The following is a 1752-nucleotide window of genomic DNA, read 5'->3' on the forward strand; positions in this document are numbered from 1 at the left end:
ACCAGTGGAAACAGAGTGCTGGTGGAGCAGACACAGAAATGACCCTCACAGCATTCTACAGAGAATCTCTGGACAGTAAGACAGTCAGTGGATTTCTGGTCCAGGATGTGGAGACAGCGAAGATTCAGTAAAGTCTGAATCAAGGAAGAATGATTTAGAAAATGGGACTGTTACTTCACTGGGAGGGATGCTGAGGCAGAATTGACAAAGTTTGAAAATCTAAAAGTGATTTTGTTGAAGAATCAGTAGGAAGGAAGCCACTCTTGAGGATTTTCACTGAGAAGGGAATTTGGAAAAAATGTTTACACAAATGGAGTAATTGAAATATTTTATCAGTTGAAGCTTTTAAGGCAGTGGTTTTTAAAAGGGAAAGTGTTTTTTGGAAAAGGCAGGATAAAGACCAGGGATATATATGCTCAGAGAAGGGGAGGTCCAGTTTGGAAAGTGTGTTGCTAAATGCCTCCCTCCTGTAATTTTAATAAATACATGATAAATATATTTCCTTCTCCTCAAAGTCTGTTTTGAAGCTATTGTAGGTTGTATTTCCTTTTCAGTTTTTTAAAGCTGCCTGGAACTATGCCAGAGGTCGTTTAAGTTGAACAGTTGATTTTATTTTTCTTGGTATGTGGCTTTTCTCAAAACTAACAACATCAACTTTTTCTTTTCAACTGTTCTATTTTGTCCTGATTTTAGAAGACCTAAGCCTGTGTTCTCTACTGTTTTTGAACACTCAATTTGACTAAAACCTGCATTTATCTCAGATTTTCAATCCTTACAGACACAAACAAGGGATGGTTTTAAAGGCTTATTTTAATAATGTACAATTTAGGAATAATTAGAATCCAAAGGGTTAATTTGTCCTGCTGACCTATCTATCTATTTATTATATATGTTCAAAACATTAACCTTTGCTTGTCAGAATGCTGCAAATACTTTAGATAAGGGAAGAATTTGGCAATTTTCCTCAGGGTTGGTCAGTGAGAAGCGAGGATTAGTCTCCACTTCTGCTAGACTGAAATAAAAACTGCCTTTTTACTAATAAAGGTCGTTCAAAGATTTTGAATATCTCTTTTATCTGATTTGGAGATGCTGGTGTTGGACTGGGGTGGACAAAGTTGTGTGATTTTTTTTTTTATCTGAGATCTCTTTGTGGATTTTCTTCCTTGTTAAACTCACCTGTCCCAGATGTGCAGGATTGAGTATTGACAACAGAGATATGAGCGAGGGGGAGAGAGAGAGAGATACACAACAGAAATTCTGTCTTTTCCTGTCTATGTCGGACAACATAGTTAGTGATGAATAGGTCAGTGTGTATGTTCCTCAATCCATCCCTTGGCCATGGGACAGATAGAAACTTCAAACAGTAAAGATCTGGGGAATACTCAGCGAGTGAATGTTTGTGTCCCACCATGTAGCCACTCTCTCTGAGACCTCCTAATTTCTCTCACACAGACAGGTGTACACACACACACTTGAATGCACACAGACCCACACCATCACAGACAGACACATGCACATACACTCCCACTCTTTCTCTTAGACCTCTCCCTCTCTCAGACAGACGCACACCCACTCTCTCACACAGACCCACACGGTCTCACACAGACAGGCATACACACATGGACACCTACTCTCTCACAGACAGACACACACACCCTGTCACTCACACATATGCAGATAGACACACATACACATTCTCTCTCTCTCTCTCTCTCTCTCTCTCTCTCTCACACACACACACACACACACACA

This window comes from Chiloscyllium plagiosum, chromosome 20 (genome assembly GCF_004010195.1).
Source record: "Chiloscyllium plagiosum isolate BGI_BamShark_2017 chromosome 20, ASM401019v2, whole genome shotgun sequence".
In the NCBI taxonomy this organism is placed as follows: Eukaryota; Metazoa; Chordata; class Chondrichthyes; order Orectolobiformes; family Hemiscylliidae; genus Chiloscyllium; species Chiloscyllium plagiosum.